Source organism: Rutidosis leptorrhynchoides, chromosome 8, assembly GCF_046630445.1.
Source record: "Rutidosis leptorrhynchoides isolate AG116_Rl617_1_P2 chromosome 8, CSIRO_AGI_Rlap_v1, whole genome shotgun sequence".
Taxonomy (NCBI): Eukaryota; Viridiplantae; Streptophyta; class Magnoliopsida; order Asterales; family Asteraceae; genus Rutidosis; species Rutidosis leptorrhynchoides.
In genome coordinates, this window is record NC_092340.1 from 265,573,491 (window position 1) to 265,599,765 (window position 26,275).

Below are 26,275 nucleotides of genomic sequence, written 5' to 3' on the forward strand. Positions count from 1 at the left end.
TCTCATCAGGGATTTGCAATTATCTGTATCATGACCCCATGCTTCATGAAAGTCACACCATAATTCACTTTTTGGACCTTCTCTTTCTTCCATGGGTGCCGGCGGATTGAAAGTGGTCCGGATTGGTTCAGTGAAAAGAATCTCTTTTGGAATTTTAGTCAGCGCCATTATCAATGGATGCCTCTCTATTGGCCTTCTATTATGATGAAAATCATTGGGATAGTTGTTGCCTCTCCATCCGCCATTGGAATTGTCATTCCTCCTCTAATTTTTGTCAAAGTACCGCCCTCCGTTGTGCGGTTTGCTACTGTTGGTACCATCAAACTTATTCATCCCCCGCTCACCGGCTCGAACATGCTTCTGTGCAACTTCCAACGCCTAATGTAGAGTCTTTGGCAAGTCATACCTTAACGCATGAACAAGTGCACTAAACCGTCGCTGATCCAGACAAAAAATAAAACCAGATACTAGCTGAGATTCTGGACAATCAGGTATCTTCTGTGCTTCAAGTGTGTATCGCTTCATGAAATTACTCAAGGATTCATTGTGATGCATTGTGATCTCATGTGCATCAAGATGTGTCATAGTACAGCTTCGAAGGTTTTGATACTGCATAACAAACTTTGCACGGAGGTCCAAATAATTGGTGATGCTTTTTGGCGGCAAGCTAGCAAACCATTCCCTTGCCATTTTCTGCAGCACCATTGGAAACATATGACAAGCTACCTCGTCATCCCAATGCTGCAACCTCATAGTGCCTTCAAACATGGTGAGGAAATCCTCAGGATCTGTTGTACCATCATAAACTCCAATTGCCGGTATGCCAAGATTCCTAGGCAACGAATAGTTAGCAATTCGATCAATGAAACACTGAGTGGATTCTGCCATAGCTGGTGGCTTTGTAGCTTGCTCTCCAGTAATAAGGGCGAAGAAATTATCTACAGCCACAGCACGGACGACGGGCTGCGCTAAGCGTTGCTTATATTTTGCCGGAGCTGTCTGCTTAAGGATGTCATTCAAAAGCAACACTGCCTGCTTCTCTAACATGAACTCATCTTTGTCAGTTTCATCATCAGAGTCATTATTATCATAGCTCAGGTCCTTATCATCCTCAGAATCATCAATAAGACTACCCAGCTTGTCAAGTAGCGTGGATAACCTGTATTTTGATATAGATTGCCTTTTCATGATTTGCTTGTCTTTGCCATCCGCCATCCTCCGAAAAGGTATAAATGATGGACATCGCCGTGGTTGCATCAATGGTCGTTGCTCTGGATTAGTAACAAAATTTGGAAGTCTTTCTGCACTTTTGGTTGTCGTTTCTTCAATTACTGGCCTTTTCTCCGAATTAGTTGCCAAATGCTTAAGCCTTTCTGCAGTTTCAGCAACTGTTTTTTCAATCGTACCATTTAGTGGTGGAACAGGTACATCTTCAACAGTTATCATGTCATCAGTTGATGGATTGTTGACTGCTTCAAGTACAAATGGAGCTTCAGTTATTTTTGTTCCTTTTCCGCTTCGTGTGTTCTTTGCATTAGTGGATGGCGCCATTGTTAACACATATTTCCTTATGAGGTAAGGTTTAGCGTGTCAACAAGATACTAGAAGTAATCTAGCTTTAGGAGGACAGAGTGTTGCCGATTGATTTTTACCCTTGGGAAATAATCCCTGCAGACCCGGTTCACAAGTGTAGAAACTTATGTGGTGGCTTAATCAATCTGTCGTCCGTAGAGTGTAAAAGTGCTATCCGGATGACTTCTAGTGAGAGAAAGTAGAGAGAGAAAGAGAAGTGAAGTCTCAGCTCTCAAAGTTTTCAGAATGTCTGAACTGTGTAAAATGACGACCCCAAGGGGTCTATTTATAGTGTCAGATCCACCAGATTGCTTGGGGATACGTGTCAGATGATGATACGTTCTGTTACTTGTGATCCGAAATTTACGCTGAAAGTGGCGTTCTCCGACCAGGGCTTACGCGCTAGGCGGCCTTCAGGGCTTACGCATGACGAAGCAGCCTGTACAGCGGAGAACGCTGGACGGATAACTCCACAAAACTGTTGTTTCCAGCCTTCCTGACGCTACATTTATGCAACCATTATGCTTTTTATGCGTGTATACGATAGGATACACCATTACTAACAATCATGGCAATCATAGGATAACAAACTACTCTATACTATTAATCGTTAGTTAGTTCCACTCACCAATTACCAGCAAACGAGAAGGTGTTCAGCTATCTAATCACTGAACTTTCTCTTTCTCCTTTTCTTCTGAGAAAGACATATACACAAGTTAGTTATAATATCATAATCATTAGTATATAAACGGGCAGCATAACAGCTAGGCATGAACACTTAGTCAAAATTCCAACTTCAAAGACCATCGGTCGATCGTCAGAGACGCTCGACCGATCGTCACTACACCATCGGTCGATGGACTTCACTATCGATTGATCGGTAAAATTACAACCGTTGGTCGAAGGACTCACACCATCGGTCGAGGGTCTAGTCCATCGGCCGATCGCCAGACACCATCGGCCGATGGTCAACGACCATCGACCGAGGGTAGTTCATCTGCAACATCAGCTACCAAAGTGATGGGTTTCACACCAAACTCAACATTTCTCGATCTAGAGCTCGTTTTAACCTTAAAACTTACCAAATCTAGTACACTGATCATTTAGAAATGCAAACCCACAAACTTTTGACACTAACAACACTAAATTAACCCATTTTGACCCAATTTACTCTTTTATGAAAAATAACACAAAATCTTAAATTTCTCAAAGATTAGATTACGAAATGTTATAAATCTTACCTTAAAAGAATTATTGAATCACAAAGAAAACAAAGATACAATCGATTTGAGCTCTAGAACAAGGATTAAAGATTAGGGTTTGATTAGGTGAAGGAGTGAAGGTACGAATGTGTGTGTGTGTGAATAATCTGAAAGGATTGAGAAAATGGAATAAAACACAACACTAGTAACTTAAGTGAGGTTAATTCCCACACTGTGCAACATACGGATATTTATCAGTTATCTGATATCTTATATACATCATATGGCAACCCAAACGAAGTCCAAATTAAATAAACAAACATGTTCTGTGACCCTTGTCACAAACTGGTCCTAACCACCTCATTAAATAATAATAAACATTAAACAAAAATAGAGGCACATAATAACACAACACAAACTTAAGGGCAAACTAGTAATCTTACAGCTAGGCCTAGTTGAGGATGTTACAAATCTACCCCCTTAAGAAGATTCCGTCCTAGGAATCTGGTCAAGGTCAAACAAATGGGGATAGCGCGCCCTCATTAACTCCTCGGTTTCCCATGTTAGGTTGGAACCTAAGCTGTGTCGCCATTCTACTAACACCATTGGAATCTATTTCTTTCTTAGCTTTGTGATTTTCTTGTCCACTATCTTAATCGGCTCTTTTACTAACTTCTTAGTCAAGTCAACTTTCAAATCTTTCAGTGGAAGAATCAGACTTTCGTCATCTACTTTACATTTCCTTAAATAACACACATTGAATGTGTTGTGAATTCCTGCTAACTCTGAAGGAAGATCTAAAACAATGTTTTGATCATCCAAAATCTCTCCGATCGGAAATGGCCCAATAAACCTTGGTTCCAGCTTACCACGTTTTCCAAATCTGATCACCCCTTCCATGGTGAAACTTTCAAATACACTCGATCGCCTACATTAAACTTTACTGGACGTCTATGCAGATCAGCATACATCTTTTGTCAGTCTCTAGCTATTTTTAACTTCCCACGTGCAATTTCAACCTTTTCTGTGGTTATCTGAACAATTTCGGGACCTGCAAATTGTTTCTCACCTGCTTCTAACCAACACGTAGGAAATCTGCACTTGCGTCCATACAACATTTCATACGGAGGCATGCCAATACTTGAATGATATGAATTATTATAAGGAAACTCTATCAATGGAAGATGCGTATCCCAAGAACCACCATATTCTAAAACACATGCTCTTAACATATCTTCTAGTGTTTGAATAGTTTGTTCACTTTGACCGTCTGTCTGTGGATGATATGTTGTACTTAGATTCACACGTGTACCCAAATTTTGCTGTAAACTGTTATAGAAGTTAGATACAAACCTAGTATCCCTGTCAGAAACTATCGACAATGGTACACCATGTCGACTAATGATTTCTTTCAAGTACAATTCTGCCAGATCACTTAACAAAGCGGTTTCATGAGTTGCTAAGAAGTGAGCACTCTTTATTAGATGATCCACTATCACCCAGACCATGTCGTATCCTTTCTGGGTTTGGGGTAACTTTGTTACAAAATCCATCGTTATGTGATCCATTTTTCACTGAGGAATATCTAACTGTCGTAGGGACCCATATGGCTTTTGATGTTCTGCTTTAACTTGCGCACATATATGACACTTTTCGACAAAATTTGCAACGTCTGTCTTTATTGTCGGCCACCAATTCATAGTTTTCAAATCTCTATACATCTTTGTACTACCTGGATGTACTGTCAGTCTAGATTTATGCGGTCCTGTAAGGATTAAATCCCTCAAATCTTTAAGCATAAGAACCCAAATTCGGTCTTTATAGGTCTTTAATCCTCTAGAATTATTGTTTTCTTTTAGTCATTTGCTCAATCTTTAGGTTTTCATCATTCAATGCTGCTAACTGAACGATTTTCAATAGATCGATTGATCAAGTCTGAAACTATCTCAATTCTCATAAATTTGACATTTTCGACTGTTTTCTTGTGACTCAGAGCATATGAGACCACATTTGCTTTACCCGAATGGTATTTAATCTAACAATCATAGTCTTTAATTAATTCTTACCATCGACGTTGACGCATATTCAATTCCTTCTATGAAAAAATATACCGAAGACTCATATGATATGTATAGATTTCACAATGCATACCATACAAGTAGTGTCTCCAAAGCTTCAAGGCAAACACAACTGCAGCTAATTCTAAATCATGAGTAGGGTAGTTTCGTTCATGATCTTTCAACTGTCGTGAAGCATACGCTATAACTTTATTTCTCTGCATTAAAACACAACCCAGACCAGCGCGTGACACATCACAGTAAACTACAAAATCCTATGATCCTTCTGGTAAAACTAAAACCTGTGCCTGAAATAACAACTGCTTAAGAGACTGAAAAGCCTTTTCTTGTTCATCAGTCCATCAAAAGGCTACATCTTTTCTGGTTAACTTATTCAATGGACCTGCTATTTTAGAGAAGTCTTTGATATACCGGCGGTAATAACCTGTTAATCCCAGAAAACTTTTGATTTTTGTCGGCGTTTTCGACGAGTTCCAATTCATTACAGCCTCTATCTTAGACTGGTCTACTTTAATACCCTGTTCACAAATTACATGACTCAGAAATTGCACTTCCCGCAACCAAAATTCACACTTGGAGAACTTAGCATACGACTGTTCCTATTTCAGAAGTTCTAACATGAATCTCAAATGTGTAGCATGATCCTTCTCGGTTTTTGAATATATCAAAATATCATCTATGAAGACAATCACAAACTTGTCAAGATACTGACGACACACTCTGTTCATTAGATCCATAAACACAGCTGGTGCGTTCGTTAACCCGAATGGCATAACTAGAAATTCATAGTGGCCATATATTGTTCTAAACTCTGTTTTCGGTATATCGGTCTCTGCAACACGTACCTGATGATACCCTGAACATAAATCAATCTTTGAAAAGTAAGAAGCACATTGTAACTGATCGAATAAATCATATATTCTCGGTAACTGTAACACCGGCCTTTTTTTTAATAATACACAGCGGAAGACTTTAATAATAAACACAGTATAAGTCACGTCATTACATTAATCCGAGTAATTAAGTTTAAGTTTACACAAAGGTGTTACGTTTTTACAAAACATGATTTAAACAGATGTCCACATCAGAGTAGGGTTGTCAAACATGTCTTCTGCATCAATACCCATCCCAATTAGCAGTACCTAAACCTGCAAGGGAAAAATATGTGGGGGATTAGCGCACCGCTAAGTGAATGGAATCTATCTAACAGATATAGCTTAAGCCACATACAAGCTAGATACTAACAACAACACCTGCTAACAACCAACTAGCATACAATAAGAAAATACGAGGATCGGCGGCTTGTACGAGCACACGACTCCCAGCTGATCTGTGATGACCCGGGAATTTCCGACCAAATTTAAACTTAATCTTTATATGATTTCGATACGATAAGCAAAGTATGTAATGTTGAGTCTAGTAAAGTTTGAAACGATGTTCATATATTCAATTGACCTTCGACTGTTCCAGACGATTCACGAACCTTTAATTGAAATTAGAAATGTAGGTATAAATAATTATATTGGTAAATAATTATATATAATAAATTAAATATATTAATGAACTACTATGTGATTGAGTTATTGGAAGATAACTTAAAATAATTAAAACTTGATATATAGAGTATGTTGAATATAAATAATCTCGAACATAATTTGTCAACGATTAACAAAGTATTAAATGTATAATATTATACTTTGAGTTTAATTATTTCAATGTATATAATTAATACAGTCATCTAAATAATAAATCTGGATATGTAAAACATAATTATATATATATATATATATATATATATATATATATATATATATATATATATATATATATATATATATGAATGATGTATAAACATAATTATTATTATATGTATATTCACAAGTATATAATTATTAGATATATGATACATGGTTAATAATATGAAATACTAATATCAGAATTATGAATATTATTATTAATTATTATAGATATAAAATCTAATACATGTAATTTATCATATTAAGGTTATTATTATTTTAAAATCATTATTATTATAGTTAAGTACAATTTATCACTAATAATATTGTTATTATTATTAACTATTATAAAACTTATTAAAATCATTATCATTGTTATTATTACTCATTTATTCTTATTAATATTACTATCATTATCATTAGTAATAATTAATAAGATTAATTTTAATCCATAAATATAAATAATGTAAATAAAAGAATATATAAATAAATATATTATTATAACTATATATATATATATATATATATATATATATATATATATATATATATATATATATATATATATATATATATATATATATATATATATATATATATATATATAGACCATTACATGCAGTTATATATATATTAAAAATTAGTATTTATATTATAAATATTACAAAGATAGTTATTATTAGTATTTTATGTATTATTATTAATAATAAATATCAAATAATTAAAATATAAAGTATATATAAATCTGAATAAACCAAAAATCTATTTCATATCGTTATCCTACTACACATAATTTTGTTGTTGTCTCTAAAGTAGTCAAAAGGATCGTACAATCTGTTATCAATCAACTCCTTCTTTTCTATTTTTTTTATTTATATTATGTACCTGATTTGAATTCTGGTGACCTTTAATTGTTATAAAACTCAATCACTTTCAGTGTACGTGATACTAGTCGACTTAATTTATCAATTAACAATTACAATTACCTTTACAGATTTCACATTATCGATTTTTATCAAAAAAAGGGGAATAACAATAGTTACCTGCTCTGTTCTTGTTCCATTTAATTAACAGCTTGAATTCGAAATATATTTCAAAATGTATAAGTGTGGTCTTGTTAGGAATATTATGTTTAAACTATCTGTAAAATTACAACTTCCAATTTCTCTTATTCACTTCGAATTTACGAGTCAAAGAATTATTTCAAAAAGTCAACGATTGTGTTCATCATAAAATTAGAGTTCAATTCGATGTTTTAGATTAAATTAAAGTTACAGAAAGTTTTTAATGATAATTTAGAACATTTTTCATGAAGGAATCGTGGCTTAAAACAGTCTCCACATTCGAATTTGAATTCGAGTTTGAAAAGTATTCTTCAGGTCTGTTCAAAAATTATTTTTAATTATTTCATCTTCTATTAATACAATTAATAAACCAGTAACTCGTTTCTGGTTGCTTATTGAATCTTAAAACTATTTTGTTAAATTAATTGATTGATGGATTAGGTCGAATAGAAATTGAAACAGATGAACAATATAGGAGACAAAGAAATACGGGTTAAAAACAAATGAAATCAGAATTATATCAGATAAGTATGCTAGCCCAGTTGGTTTGATGGAAGAATCGGTATACGGGAGGTCTTGGGTTCGAATCCTGTCCTAGGCAATTCTTTTTAACAAACCCTTTTGAAGGTAGTTTTCTATTTAATTATTATTATTATTTTTATTATTATTATTATTATTATTATTATTATTATTATTATTATTATTATTATTATTATTATTATTATTATTATTATTATTATTATTATTATTGTTGTTATTATTAGTGTTATTATACTTGTTATTATTATTATTATTATTATTATTATTATTATTATTATTATTATTATTATTATTATTATTATCATTATTGTGTTAAGATATAAATTTATGATAATAAAAAAAAAATTAAGAGAACAACATAGTTAATGACAATTATGAATTAAATGTAATAATCATTACATTATGATTTTCATTTAAACATGGAAGCACACGTAAAAATCATAAGTAGGATGATAAAATAAATCGAAGATGCAAGTATGTTGATATATATAGCTATATGAAAGAATCACATGAAAACATATATATCTAGATATACATATATATATATAATACATAAGGGATTAAGATTTAACATAAATATTAATGAGGACTTAATTAATAATTACTAATTATAATGCTCAATAACTTTAAAACGAAAATGTTAGTTATATAGGAATCGTATATATATTTAAAGTACAAATAATATTATCATTTGTATTATAAGTATTACTGGAAATATAAATATTACCATTTTAGTATTAGTATCATTATTAGGAGTATGATTAATATTATTATTATTATGAAAAATAATACGATTTATTTTCATAAATATTAGTATTATTATCATTTTATAAGTATTGGAGTTATTATCATTAACATAAGTATTAATAATTGGATTATTATTATTAGCATTACCAACGTTAAAAATTATTATAATTATAATCAAATACAACTTTTATTCACTATTATTACTAATATATATTATCATGTATATGAAAATATACTTAAAAGTAATATTACATATAAGTATGAATTAATTATATTAATAATCTTTATATAAATGCCCATATATAACAAATTAGGAATATTTCAAAACCATACAAATAATAATCATTTTAAATATATATACAAATCAAATAATTACTATATAAAGTTATAATATATAAAATTGTTTGATTACGATTATATATTTTAATATGTATACAAATGATATAGGTTCGTGAATCCGAGGCCAACCCTACATTGTTCAATATTGTCATATGTATTTTTACTACAAAATACATTAGGTGAGTTTCATTAATCCCTTTTTAAATGCTTTTGCAATATATATTTTTGGGGCTGAGAATACATGCGCTGCTTTTATAAATGTTTTACGAAATAGACACAAGTAATCGAAACTACATTATATGGTTGAATGATCGAAATCGAATATGCCCCTTTTTATTTAGTCTGGTAATCTAAAAATTAGGGAACAGGCACCCTAATTGACGCGAACTCTAAAGATAGATCTATCGGGCCCAACAAGCCCCATCCAAAGTACCGGATGCTTTAGTACTTCGAAATTTATATCATGTCTGAAGGAGGATCCCGGAATGATGGGGATATTCTTATATGCATATTGTGAATGTCGATTACCAAGTGTTCAATCCATATGAATGATATTTTTATCTCTATGCATGGGACGTATGTTTATGAGAAATGGAAATATGAAATCTTGTGGTCTATTAAAATTATGAAATGAATATTTATGATAAACTAATGAACTCACCAACCTTTTAGTTGACACTTGAAAGCATATTTATTCTTAGGTACGAAAGAAATCTTCCGCTGTGCATTTGCTCATCTTAGAGATATTACTTGGAGTCATTCATGGCATATTTCAAAAGATGTTGCATTCGAGTCGTTGCGTTCATCAAGATAATTATTAAGTCAATTATAGTTAGTTATATTATGAAATGATTTGCATGCCGTCAACTTGCGATGTAATGAAAGATTGTCTTTTCAAAAATGAATGCAATGTTTGTAAAATGTATCATATAGAGGTCAAGTACCTCGCGATGTAATCAACTGTTGTGAATCGTTTATAATCGATATGGACTTTGTCCGGAGGGATTAGGATGGGGTATGACAGTTGGTATCAGAGCGGTGGTCTTAGCGAACCAGGTCTTGCATTAGTGTGTCTAACTGATAGTTGTTAGGATGCATTAATGAGTCTGGACTTCGACTTTGTCTGCATGTCAAAAGTTTTGCTTATCATTTCGTGTCGGAATTCACTTACTTATCATCCTTAAAGTCTAGACACAACTTACTGCCTCTATTGCCTAGATAATGTATAGACAAAACTCATATCTTAGCATATCTGCAAATTCATATCTTAGCATATCTGTTACTATAAACTTTGCCTGACAACTTTCGTAGATTTCTCCGTATCTTATGGGATTTTAGTATTATGTATGCATATGTAAATTATGTATTGCAGGGTACTAATCTACATCCTATAATCTATTTCTTATCGAAAATCCTTCATCTGATCGTACGAGATGAATCCCTCAACTAGATCGAGTCCCTCGGATTCCGACAGTTATTCCGATAGTTATCCCGACAGTTATTCAGAATGGATAGTCATCTAAGCTCCGGAAGCAACGATACCAGAATGAATCAACCAATCATCCATCCCCAATTCATCTGATGGATTCATAGTCGACTTAATCAATGGAGACGCGCAGAAGGCGATCCCATCCACTAACCGAATTCACCTTTTAGCGAAAAACCTGAAGCACTTATCGGCGAACCTGTTCGTAACACCATTTCACCCTCATTTCCCCAATATCTCGCCACGACTATATCATAACTCAGATTCTAAACCTTATGCATCCACTCGTTCCGACCGACAATCATCCCGGAGTAATCGAAGAAGTCAACGAGCTTCGCGCTCGGGTAGTCGCTTTGGAGAATATGGTGCAAAGATTACAAACACCAGCAGCAGCACCAGCAGCATAACCAGTACTACCATGATCAACGCCAACAGTACCATTACCACCACTAACAACAACCGCATCGCAAACCTCAACTTCACAATCTGTCACACGAACGTCAACGTCATACGCATCATAGATACCAAGGAGTACCAACAACAATGAATGATGAAGTATTAATTCATAACTTCATTGAAGAAATATTCTGCGAAGAATATGTGGTTTCTAAAAATTTTAGAGATTATTTATTCTAGCTCAAACCGAAAATCAAATGAGTTTAATATCATATTAACTCATTAAATCCATGATTACATCTGAAGAGAATATATATGTAAGTATATTTTCATAAAAAATTGTAATTAAAAATTCTTTTGTACAAACGATTAATGATGAAAATATTTTAACGGGTAGGTAATACCCGAGAAATATTTAGATTTCACATTAATAAGATACACTGTACATTCTTCGAATCTGATTCAATAATCATTTAATATCCTACTTACATCTACTGATATACGAATCCGTTCACCACAGAATAACCATTTTCATTCAAATTCAATTTCATATTTGGATTTTGACTTACCAGAATCCAACAAGTGGCATAATGGAGAAATAATGAACACAATAAAAATTGATTAAAAACAGACAAATTAACAATATGAAATTTTGTTAAGAAACCACGCTAACAAGATCCTAAATAACTGTTCCTAGTTAACTGATTACATTTTATTTATAGCAGTTTATTTATCGCAATTTAATTATCGCAATTTAATTTATCATCATTTAATTTCTGTTATTTACTTTACGCATTTAATTTATCATCATTTAATTTCTGTTATTTATTGTACGCACTTTAAATATCGGAACACGTATACAAGGTTTTGACATATCATATCGACGCATCTATATATATTATTTGGAATCACCATAGAAACTCTATATGCAGTAATGATCGAGTTCTATATACAGGGTTGAGGTTGATTCTTAAATAATATATATACTTTGAGTTGTGATCGAGTCTGAGACATGTACACGGGTCACGATATTTATTAATAAATTCGAATATTATATAGTAAACTATATGTAAATAATTAGACTGTTAACTGTGGACTATCGACTGTGGACTAATAGCATTGGACAATTAAAATGAATTAAAATATTGATTATAACATATGAAACTAAACAATTCTTCAAGTTTGCCATTTGATTTCATCTTAAACCTCATTTGTATTTTGACAATTACAATCTACATTCAAACCTTTCATGATTCTTGAAAACACCTCAATCGAGAGTATGAACCAACCGCACTTCATCTACAGAAGAAGAGATTGACGCATATAGTTATGCACCTGAAAACACTTGGAACTTGAGTAAACGTTTAACACGTATCTGTGCTAACTTCTTTGGCGATGTTATTATCGAAAATAACTTTGCAACTCTTTTTCACAATAGTCAGTTTTGTCACAGCTCCAGCAAGTCAACCTCGACTTTTCATTCGAAACAACCTTATTATCACCTTGATTTATATGTATGCTCTTTTATTGTTACCGGGGAACCTTTTATATTCCACCATATTACCGTCAGCGTTTAATCATCTAAAAACACAATTCTCTTGAAATCACCTCAGATTGATAACCAATGAAACAGATATGGTAGCAGTAAATGTAGAGGAATCGGCAATCATCACTTTGAAAACTCACAGCATATCTACATCAACAGTTATATGTATAACATTTATCTCTTAGAATAATGATCTTCCATTCTGAAATTCTGAAAAACACCCAGACTGTGAACTAATACTCTGAATTTTGAAAAGTTGAATGAAGCAACAAAAACTGTAAATGACCTTAATCATCGAAAGTTTGATGATAAAGAATAGAATGTTGGAAAAGCTCAGAAAAGTTGGAACCGGAAAACGGATTGAGCTAACCACGAAAGAGACCAAGGACAAATACAAGGACCATACCCTATATTCAAAGAATCCAGGTAATTTTGGATCTGTTGAAATCTTTAGAGAATATCTTACTCCGAAGTCATATTAAAATCTTGCGGAAAATTTTTCCTTATCAACCATCGAACTTAGAAATTCCAAAATATCATCATCAATATCTTCGATATTTCTGAGGATATTTTCATAAATATTCTCGTCCGAAATTATATACCTCTTCGTGCTTCCCGTGTATCATTATAATGGAAACATTCAATAGAAAATTTAGTACCGAAAAGCAGATTATGCGAAACTATGAAGAAAGCCGTGGACAAATCACAAAGAATAAGTTTGACTTCAAAGAATCCAAATGATTCAATGTCTGCTAAGGTCTTTAGTGAATATCTTGCTCATTACTCTAAACCCTTGCAAACAATAGTTTCTATCATCCTCTGATCTTAGATATTCCGAGATATTATCGTATCTTTCATTATAAATATCATCCATATTTCTGAAGATATTTTTATAACTATTCTTATCTGAAATCATTAATCTCTTCGTACTATCAGTTTTACATCATATAGAAACTGTTAGTTTCTATATTCTGTAAACTTTCGAGCTTAAAATATGAAAGTTATTGAAGTAATGTTGGGAACTGATGCATGAGTTAGTATAATATAATGACACTTGATCAACGTGATTATATTATAGTAAGTCATGCTGAGTTTTTAAATGGAACATGATGATTCACATATTATAACATCATCATGTATCATGTTACATAACTCTTTCATTCTGATTAACTTCTGAACATATCAAGAAAGTTTATTCTTGATAGTTCCATCCTCGGAGATTCTGGTAATTTGACAAATCCAATCGTGCTAATACACTCCTTTCTTCTTAAAATATTATAATCATTTGAAACTCCATATTTACGAAATTCTGGACCGTTAGCCGCTTTACAAGACGTCGAGAAGAGATTAAAAGGCAAAGAGCTCCGAAACATAAGGAAAGATATAAAACTCGATAACAATACTGAAATCACAAACCGTATACATTAATACGAATAGTAATATAAAGACACGGGAGTATGATAAACACAATTACCCCAAGAGCGAAGTAGAAGTAAACAGATTCCTCTGGTGGGAGTTGGAATAGAAGAATGATTGTTGCGATAGTCAGAATAAGGTTAAGAACCAGAGTTGGATTAAGCATATTCACAATCATTGAAGGTATGGATCGAGAAAGAAAGTATTGGAGTGGTGAAAATAATGGAACGAAAGAAGTTCATTTATAGTAAAAATATCAGACAAAGCAATCGAGACAGATAATCGCATTTAATTATAGAGATTTTAATCTCCTTATTCGCCGAAGAATCAAATCTCTTAGATTTCGAAGATTTTCTTTAAATCCCTTGAATTCCGGAATTCAACCCTCTATGTCAAAAGCTATGACACACCATATCTTCTAAATTCAACCATGACTACGTCAAAAGTTATGGAAAATCTCCATTTCTTCATTTCGGTCTTTTATGATAGCTTCATTCATACGCTTCAATTAATCGAATCATTTTATCCATATTACTCAATGATGATAAAACTCTATTTATCAACTCATATTCATCATGAAAACATTTTTATTGTTAACCATGACTACCTCACTAAAATTTCGGGACGAAATTTCTTTAACGGGTAGGTACTGTGATGACCCGGGAATTTCTGACCAAATTTAAACTTAATCTTTATATGATTTTGATACGATAAGCAAAGTATGTAATGTTGAGTCTAGTAAAGTTTGAAACGATGTTCATATATTCAATTGACCTTCGACTGTTCCCGACGATTCACGAACCTTTAATTGAAAATAGAAATGTAGGTATAAATAATTATATTGGTAAATAATTATATATAATAAATTAAATATATTAATGAACTACTATGTGATTGAGTTATTGGAAGATAACTTAAAATAATTAAAACTTGATATATAGAGTATATTGAATATAAATAATCTCTAACATAATTTGTCAACGATTAATAAAGTATTAAATGTATAATATTATACTTTGAGTTTAATTATTTCAATGTATATAATTAATACAGTCATCTAAATAATAAATCTGGATATGTAAAACATATATATATATATATATATATATATATATATATATATATATATATATATATATATATATATATATATATATATATATATATATATATATATATATATATGAATGATGTATAAACATAATTATTATTATATGTATATTAACAAGTATATAATTATTAGATATATGATACATGGTTAATAATATGAAATACTAATATCAGAATTATGAATATTATTATTAATTATTATAGATATAAAATCTAATACATGTAATTTATCATATTAAGGTTATTATTATTTTAAAATCATTATTATTATAGTTAAGTACAATTTATCACTAATAATATTGTTATTATTATTAACTATTATAAAACTTATTAAAATCATTATCATTGTTATTATTACTCATTTATTCTTATAAATATTACTATCATTATCATTAGTAATAATTAATAAGATTAATTTTAATCCATAAATATAAATAATGTAAATAAAAGAATATATAAATAAAGATATTATTATAACTATATATATATATATATATATATATATATATATATATAGAGACCATTACATGCAGTTATATATATATATATATATATATATATATATATATATATATATATATATATATTAAAAATCAGTATTTATATTATAAATATTACAAAGATAGTTATTTTTAGTATTTTATGTATTATTATTAATAATAAATATCAAATAATTAAAATATAAAGTATATATAAATCTGAATAAACTAAAAATCTATTTCATATCGTTATCCTACTATACATAATTTTGTTGCTGTCTCTAAAGTAGTCAAAAGGATCGTACAATCTGTTATCAATCAACTCCTTCTTTTGTATTTTTTTATTTATATTATGTACCTGATTTGAATTCTGGTGACCTTTAATTGTTATAAAACTCAATCACTTTCAGTGTACGTGATACTAGTCGACTTAATTTATCAATTAACAATTACAATTACCTTTACAGATTTCACATTATCGATTTTTATCAAAAAAAGGGGAAGAACAGCAGTTACCTGCTCTGTTCTTGTTCCATTTAATTAACAGCTCGAATTCGAAATATATTTCAAAATGTATAAGTGTGGTCTTGTTAGGAATATTGTGTTTAAACTATCTGTAAAATTACAACTTCCAATTTCTCTTATTCACTTCGAATTTACGAGTCAAAGAATTATTTCAAAAAGTCAACGATTGTGTTCATCATAAAATTAGAGTTCAATTCGATGTTTTAGATTAAATAAATTGAAGTTATAGAAAGTTTTTAATGATAATTTAGAACATTTTTCATGAAGGAATCGTGGCTTAAAACAGTCTCCACATTCGAATTTGAATTCGAGTTTGAAAAGTATGCTTCAGGTCTGTTCAAAAATTATTTTTAATTATTTCATCTTCTGTTAATACAATTAATAAATCAGTAACTCGTTTCTGGTTGCTTATTGAATCTTAAAACTATTTTGTTAAATTAATTGATTGATGGATTAGGTCGAATAGAAATTGAAACAGATGAACAATATAGGAGACAAAGAAATACGGGTTAAAAACAAATGAAATCAGAATTATATCAGATAAGTAAGCTAGCCCAGCTGGTTTGATGGAAGGATCGGTATACGGGAGGTCTTGGGTTCGAATCCTGTCCTAGGCAATTCTTTTTAACAAACCCTTTTGAAGGTAGTTTTCTATTTAATTATTATAATTATTATAATTATTATTATTATTGTTATTACTAGTGTTATTATACTTGTTATTATTATTATTATTATTATTATTATTATTATTATTATTATTATTATTATTATTATTATTATTATTATTATTATTATTATTATTATTATTATTATTATTATCATTATTGTGTTAAGATATAAATTTATGATGATAAAAAAAAAATTAAGAGAACAACATAGTTAATGACAATTATGAATTAAATGTAATAATCATTACATTATGATTTTCATTTAAACATGGAAGTATACGTAAAAATCATAAGTAGGATGATAAAATAAATCGAAGATGCAAGTATGTTGATATATATAGCTATATGAAAGAATCACATGAAAACATATATATCTAGATATACATATATATATAATACATAAGGGATTAAGATTTAACATAAATATTAATGAGGACTTAATTAATAATTACTAATTATAATGCTCAATAACTTTAAAACGAAAATGTTAGTTATATAGGAATCGTATATATATTTAAAGTACAAATAATATTATCATTTGTATTATAAGTATTACTGGAAATATAAATATTACCATTTTAGTATTAGTATCATTATTAGGAGTATGATTAATATTATTATTATTATGAAAAATAATACGATTTATTTTCATAAATATTAGTATTATTATCATTTTATAAGTATTGGAGTTATTATCATTAACATAAGTATTAATAATTGGATTATTATTATTAGCATTACCAACGTTAAAAATTATTATAATTATAATCAAATACAACTTTTATTCACTATTATTACTATTATATATTATCATGTATATGAAAATATACTTAAAAGTAATATTACATATAAGTATGAATTAATTATATTAATAATCTTTATATAAATGCCCATATATAACAAATTAGGAATATTTCAAAACCATACAAATAATAATCATTTTAAATATATATACAAATCAAATAATTACTATATAAAGTTATAATATATAAAATTGTTTGATTACGATTATATATTTTAATATGTATACAAATGATATAGGTTCGTGAATCCGAGGCCAACCCTACATTGTTCAATATTGTCATATGTATTTTTACTACAAAATACATTAGGTGAGTTTCATTAATCCCTTTTTAAATGCTTTTGCAATATATATTTTTGGGACTGAGAATACATGCGCTGCTTTTATAAATGTTTTACGAAATGGACACAAGTAATCGAAACTACATTATATGGTTGAATGATCGAAATCGAATATGCCCCTTTTTATTAAGTCTGGTAATCTAAGAATTAGGGAACAGACACCCTAATTGATGTGAACTCTAAAGATAGATCTATCGGGCCCAACAAGCCCCATCCAAAGTACCGGATGCTTTAGTACTTCAAAATTTATATCATGTCCGAAGGAGGATCCCGGAATGATGTGGATATTCTTATATGCATATTGTGAATGTCAGTTACCAGGTGTTCAATCCATATGAATGATATTTTTGTCTCTATGCATGGGACGTATGTTTATGAGAAATGAAAATATGAAATCTTGTGGTCTATTAAAATTATGAAATGAATATTTATGATAAACTAATGAACTCACCAACCTTTTGGTTGACACTTGAAAGCATGTTTATTCCAAGGTACGAAAGAAATCTTCCGCTGTGCATTTGCTCATCTTAGAGTTATTACTTGGAGTCATTCATGACATATTTCAAAAGATGTTGCATTCGAGTTAGTTATATTATGAAATGATTTGCATGCCGTCAACTTTCGATGTAATGAAAGATTGTCTTTTTAAAAACGAATGCAATGTTTGTAAAATGTATCATATAGAGGTCAAGTACCTCGCGATGTAATCAACTGTTGTGAATCGTTTATAATCGATATGGACTTTATCCGGAGGGATTAGGACGGGGTATGACATGATCGGGCCTGAGTCTACCGATAGTCCCTGCTACTCAATTCACAGTATAGTTATCCAAATGCAGGGGATGCATCATTCACACTATACTCCACAATCAGTAGCCTATGGACCCAACCTCCCCTTAGCACGGTTGACCTCATACGGACTCTAACCTCTCCTAGGCACAGTCTCGAGTCCCCAGTCTCCCTAGGCCCGACTGGTGCTATTCACACAGTGTACACATAATTCACATACAACATCAGGCAAACGATATTATCCTATCATGGCAATTCCTACACTATGCATGGTAAAACAGTCAACCACAGTAGCATGATATGCTACTTAAACTCTATCCGTAGATAGACCCACTCACCAATTACCAGCAACTGCTCAGTTATTATTTCTGAGCTTCCTCCTTGTCCTTATCTCCTTGATAGACTCAGTAAACGATAACAAACATGACTCTAACACCAATTTGAGTTCAAGATCAATGTTTAAGGATTAGGGTTTTTGAAGAGGTGGAAGTTAGGTACGGGAGTGAAAAATGAATTTTCTGGAAACATCACAAAATGAGCAGGTCAAAGCTTATATATTTGTGTTAAACACAATACCCCATCACACACGGATATTTACCAGTTATCTGATATCTTTCGCACAGGATTAGGTAACCCAAACGAGGTCCAATTGAAATAAACAAACCTGTTCTGGGACCCTTGTCACAAACTGGTCACAACACAATTATATTAAAACACTAATAAAATAATTAAAATAAAAAACACTTAACACTAAGCACAAACCCTATGGGCAAAAATAGTCCACTTACAACTAGTCCGGGTTTCAGTCTGTTACAAATCCACCCCCTTAAGGAGATTCCGTCCTCGGAATATAGTCTTGGTCAAACAAATGAGGGTAGCGGTTTCTCATCAACTCTTCCGTTTCCCACGTAAGATTAGAACCCAAACTGTGTTTCCACTCGATCAACACCATCGGTCTCTCTTTATTTCTCAACTTAGTCACCTTTCGATCAACTACACGGACCGACTCTTCCACCAATTTCTTATTCAAATCGACCCTTAAATCTTCTAAAGGAAGGAGTTGTGTTTCATCATCGACTTTATACTTACGAAGATAGCATACGTTGAATGTATTATGAATTCCGGCTAATTCTGGCCGAAGATCTAACACCACAGTCTGATCATTCAACACTTCACTGATCGAAAATGGACCAATAAATCTTGGTGCTAACTTACCACGTTTACCGAATCTGATAACCTCTTTCCACGGTGAAACTTTTAAATACACTCGTTCACCCACATTAAAGGTTACTGGACGTCTACGCGAATCAGCATACATTTTCTGCCTATCTCTAGCGGCTTTCAACTTTTCTCTCGCAATTACAACTTTTTCAGCTGTCATTTGAAAAATTTCGGGACCTGCAAACTGTTTCTCCCCGGCTTCTAACCAACAAGTCGGAGTTCTGCAATGACGACCATACAACAATTCATAGGGCGGCATCCCTATACTCGAATGATATAAATTATTATATGCGAATTCGACCAATAGCAATTGTGTATCCCACGAACCACCGTATTCTAACACACAAGCCCTTAACATATCCTCCAAAGTCTGTATCGTTCTTTCACTCTGACCGTCTGTCTGAGGATGATAAGCTGTACTTAAATTCACACGCATACCCAAATTCTGTTGAAGACTATTCCAAAAATTTGACACAAATCTGGAATCTCTGTCTGAAACGAATCGATAACGGCACACCATGTCGACTAACTATTTCTTTCACATACAATTCGGCTAACACACTTAACGAAGCTGTTTCACGAGTAGCAAGAAAATGAGCACTTTTAGCTAGACGATCCACTTACCCAAATCATATCGTGTCTTTTCTAAGTTCGAGGTAATTTGGTCACAAAATCCATCGTTATATGTTCCCATTTCCACTCTGGAATCTGTAACTGACGTAATGAACCATAAGGTTTCTGCTGTTCTGCCTTCACCTGAGCACAAATATGACACTTTTCGACATATCGAGCGATATCTGTTTTCATTATCGGCCACCAATACACTATCTTCAAATCATGATACATCTTATTACTACCCGGATGTACTGTCAACCTGGATTTGTGAGCTTCTGTCAAGATGAATTCCCTCAAGTCTCCAAGCATAGGCACCTAAACACGATCATGAAAGGTTTTAAGTCCACGTGAGTCATCGGCTAGGTCAAATTTTCATTTAGTCATAAGTTCAGATTTAACATGTTCATCTTCCAAAGCAATGGCTTGAACAGTTTTCAATTGGTCAATCAAATCTGAAGTTATACTCAAACGCAGGAATTTAACATTTTCACTTGACTTTTTACGACTTAGCGCATCTGCAACCATATTTGCCTTACCCGGATGATATTTAATTTCACAATCATAATCTTTGATCAACTCTTGCCACCGTCTCTGACGCATATTCAATTCTTTCTGTGAGAAGATATATTGCAAACTCTTATGATCTGTACAAATAACACAATGAGTTCAATACAAATAGTGTCTCCACAGTTTCAAAGCAAACAATACTGCAGCCATTTCAAGATCATGCACTGGATAGTTCTTCTCATGAACTTTTAATTGTCGTGAGGCGTAAGCGATTACTTTATCTCTTTGCATTAATACACAACCCAACCCAGCATATGACGCATCACAGTATACCACGAAGTCGTTTGAACCTTCTGGTAAAGCTAACACTGGTGCCTGACACAGTAGCTGTTTCAAAATCTGAAAAGCCTTTTCCTGTTCATCAGTCCATCGAAAGGCTACATCTTTACGAGTCAACTTAGTCAACGGACCCGCTATTTTAGAAAAATCTTTGATAAACCTGCGATAATAACCAGCCAATCCCAGAAAACTCTTAATCTCAGTCGGAGTCTTCAGAGAATTCCAATTCATTACTGCTTCTATCTTTGTCGGATCAACTTTTATACCTTCGGCACAAATCACATGACCCAAAAACTGCACTTCACGTAACCAAAATTCACACTTTGAAAATTTTGCAAATAGTTGTTCACGTTTCAACAAGTTCAAAACCTGTCTCAGATGTTCAGCATGTTCACTCTCTATATTCGAATACACCAATATGTCATCTATGAACACAATCACAAACTTATCTAAGAACGGACAACACACTCTATTCATTAAATCCATGAAGACTGCTGGCGCATTCGTCAACCCAAACGGCATGACAAGAAATTCATAGTGACCATACCTAGTTCTGAACGCTGTTTTCGGTATATCTAATTCAGCAACACGAACCTGATGATACTCGGTTCGTAAATCTATCTTGGGAAAGAATGAAGCACCCTATAACTGATCGAACAAATCATCTATTCGAGGTAATGGATACTTATTTTTCACTGTTCTTTTGTTCAATTCACGATAATCAATACACATAAGCATTGACCCATCTTTCTTTTTAACAAACAATACCGGAGCACCCCACGGTGAAGAACTCGTCGGATAAACCCACGATCTAATAACTCTTAAATCTGTGACATCATTTCATGGATTTCAGAAGGTGCTAATCGGTATGGAGCTTTTGCAACTGGAGTTGTTCCAGGAACCAACTCAATCTTATATTCGACTTCCCTTACCGACGGCAGACCTGGTAACTCATCTGGGAACACTTCGGGAAATTCTGATACTACTGGAATGTAGTGACCCGAACTTTTCCATGTTTATATATATATTAAATGAAATTGTTATTTTACATGATTAAGTGTTTCCAACATGTTAAGCAATCAAACTTGTTAAGACTTGATTAATTGAAATAGGTTTCATATAGACAATTGACCACCCAAGTTGACCGGTGATTCACGAACGTTAAAACTTGTAAAAACTATATGATGACATATATATGGATATATATATATAGTTAACATGATATTATGATAAGTAAACATATCATTAAGTATATTAACAATGAACTACATATGTAAAAACAAGACTACTAACTTAATGATTTTGAAACGAGACATATATGTAACGATTATCGTTGTAACGACATTTAATGTATATATATATATATATATCATATTAAGAGATATTTATACATCATAATATCATGATAATATAATAATTTAAAATCTCATTTGATATTATAAACATTGGGTTAACAACACTCAACAAGATTGTTAACCTAAAGGTTTCAAAACAACACTTACATGTAACGACTAACGATGACTTAACGACTCAGTCAAAATGTATATACATGTAGTGTTTTAATATGTATTTATACACTTTTGAAAGACTTCAAGACACATATCAAAATACTTCTACTTAACAAAAATGCTTACAATTACATCCTCGTTTAGTTTCATCAACAATTCTACTCGTATGCACCCGTATTCGTACTCGTACAATACACATCTTTTAGATTTATGTACTATTGGTATATACACCCCAATGATCAGCTCTTAGCAGACCATGTGAGTTACCTAACACATGTGAGAACCATCATTTGGCAACTAGCATGAAATATCTCATAAAATTATAAAAATATGAGTAATCATTCATGACTTATTTACATGAAAACAAAATTACATATCCTTTATATCTAATCCATACACCAACGACCAAAAACACCTACAAACACTTTCATTCTTCAATTTTATTCATCTAATTGATCTCTCTCAAGTTCTATCTTCAAGTTCTAAGTGTTCTTCATAAATTCCAAAAGTTCTAGTTTCATAAAATCAAGAATACTTCCAAGATTGCAAGTTTACTTCCAAGTTTTCTAAATCCATTCCAAGTAATCATCCAAGATCAAGAAACTTTTGTTACTTACAGTAGGTTATCTTTCTAATACAAGGTAATAATCATATTCAAACTTTAATTCAATTTCTATAACTATAACAATCTTATTTCGAGTGGAAATCTTACTTGAAATGGTTTTCGTGTCATGATTCTGCTTCAAGAACTTCCAAGCCATCCAAGGATCCTTTGAAGCTAGATCCATTTTTCTCATTTCCAGTAGGTTTATCCAAGGAACTTGATTTAGTAATGATGTTCATAACATCATTCGATTCATACATAAAAAACTGTCTTATTCAACGTTATAAACTTGTAATCACTAGAACATAGTTTAGTTAATTCTAAACTTGTTCGCAAATAAAGTTAATCCTTCTAACTAGACTTTTAAAATCAACTAAACACATGTTCTATATCTATATGTTATGCTAACTTAATGATTTAAAACCCGGAAACACGATAAACACCATAAAACTGGATATACGCCGTCGTAGTAAAACCGGGGGCTGTTTTGGTTGGGATAATTAAAAGCTAAGAAGAACTTTGATTTAAAAGCTATACTTCTGGAAAAATGATTTTTCTTATGAACATGAAACTATATCCAAAAATCATGGTTAAACTCAAAGTGAAAGTATGTTTTTCAAAATGGTCATCAAGATGTCGTTCTTTCGACGAAAATGACTACCTCTTTCAAAAACGACTTGTAACTTGAATTTCTGACTATAAACTTATACTTTTTCTGTTTAGATTCATAAATTTAAGTTCAATACGAAACCGTGGCCACTGGAATCACTCAAAACAGATTAGAAACGAAGAAATGGCGAGTAAAACAAGATTAATAAAAACTACTCATTTTACCTACGTGAAAGTTAGTAATAAATCTATTCCAACCATAACCTAATCAACTTATATTGTATATTATGTAATCTTGAGATACCATAGACACGTATACAATGTTTCGACCTATCATGTCGACCCATCTATATATATATTGCGGAACAACCATAGACACTCTATATGTGAATGTTGGAGTTAGCTATACAGGGTTGAGGTTGATTCCAAAATATATATATAGTTTGAGTTGTGATCAATACTGAGATACGTATACACTGGGTCGTGGATTGATTCAAGATAATATTTATCGATTTATTTCTGTACATCTAACTGTGGACAACTAGTTGTAGGTTACTGATGTGGTAGCGTGGGGGTACGTGATAGTACTATATTTTAATACAAAATACTACAAAATATGACACAAGTTTTATTAATTTACGGATGGGATATACCTAAACCTTGCTACAACACTATAGGCAGTGTACCTAATCGTAGAGTAGTGTAGTTTTTAGTAAGTCCGGTTCGTTCCACAGGGAGCTGGTGATACTTACTATATTTTTAACTATATTTATACAAAATATATATAATTATATAAGTAGTAATATTATTATAAAAGGGGGGTTTTACCGTTTAATGACCGGTTTGTCGATTCTATATTTTAAGCGTAAAGATAAATGACGATAATTAAAGTGCGTAAAATAATGACAATAAATAAAATGACAGTAAATAAAATTGCGAGTAATAAAATGACAGTAAATAAAGATACGATGAGAAATATAATAAAAGAATTATGCTTATTTAAACTTCCGTAATCATGATGTTTGACGTGTTGATTTTAATTTATTACCATGGGTTAATTGTCCTTTGTCCTGGTTTATTTGATACATCTATCTGATTTTTGTCCATAATAGTCCATCGGTCATAAATATAAAGTGCGAGTATCCTCGTCAAATTACCCTTATACCTGAAGTCAAATATTCCAACTGATTAAGGATTTAAACTGTGACGCAGTTATCACTTCTGTCAACAATTACACCAGTTATCACTGTATGTAATCCACCCCTGTTTTAATTAGTTTATGAATATTAATTCATCCACTTGATCAGAATGAATAATCAATTACCCAACCCAATTGATTAATTAAATGATTATAACAGATTCCATATGAACATCACTAAATAGGACAACCATAATCATTATTAATTATTAGGTTAATTAATTTGAAGATAGGTTCGACAGACTCCAATGAGTTGTCACTCAATTAGACAATACCCCCCATCTATTAATAGTCAATAGTTCAATTTCCACAAGTGTCGGTCTTTTGTCCAAACCCCAATTATGGTACAAAGCCCAATTACCCAATTTTAGTAATTAGCCCAACATCATGATTACTTCGGATCAAATAAGCATAATAACGGCTTAGCTACGAGACATTAATGTAAAAAGGTTGAACATAACTTACAATGATTAAAAATAGCGTAGCGTTACACGGACAGAATTTCGACTTACACACTCAAATGATCTCTATCATAAATCTTATTATTATCATAATTTAAACTTAAAATTAAGATTATTGTTATATCTTATTACATTAACATTATGATAGAGATATAGAATATAGATATTGATAATTGATATTGATAATTGATCGAAGAAAAAAAGATCGGAAAAAATTCTTCCTCCTAATTCATCGAACATAGATCGTTCTTTTATAGGCCAAATTATAAAATGAATTTTCATTTACGACCCCTGAACTATGCTCAATTAACAACTTTTTATTATTTAATATTATTCTTATTATGATTTATTTAAATATTATATTTTATTCTTGTGCA